The following is a 309-nucleotide window of genomic DNA, read 5'->3' on the forward strand; positions in this document are numbered from 1 at the left end:
GTAGCTATGGGGCCGATATGGGGCAGATGTGGGGCTGATGATGGGCAGCTATGGGGCAGATGTGGGGCTGATGCGGGACAGCTATGGGGCAGATGTTGGGTAGGTGTGGGGCTGATATGGGGCTGATGTGGGGCAGATGTGGGGCTGATATAGGGCAGCTATGGGGCAGATGTGGGGTCACTATGGGGCTTCTATGGGGCAGATGGGGCTGATATGGGGCAGATGTGGAGCAGATGTGGGGCTGATATAGGGCAGCTATGGGGTGGCTATGGGGCAGCTATGAGGCAGCTAGGGGGCTGATGTGGGGCT

Source organism: Meleagris gallopavo, unplaced genomic scaffold (assembly GCF_000146605.3).
Source record: "Meleagris gallopavo isolate NT-WF06-2002-E0010 breed Aviagen turkey brand Nicholas breeding stock unplaced genomic scaffold, Turkey_5.1 ChrUn_random_7180001874923, whole genome shotgun sequence".
NCBI lineage: Eukaryota > Metazoa > Chordata > Aves > Galliformes > Phasianidae > Meleagris > Meleagris gallopavo.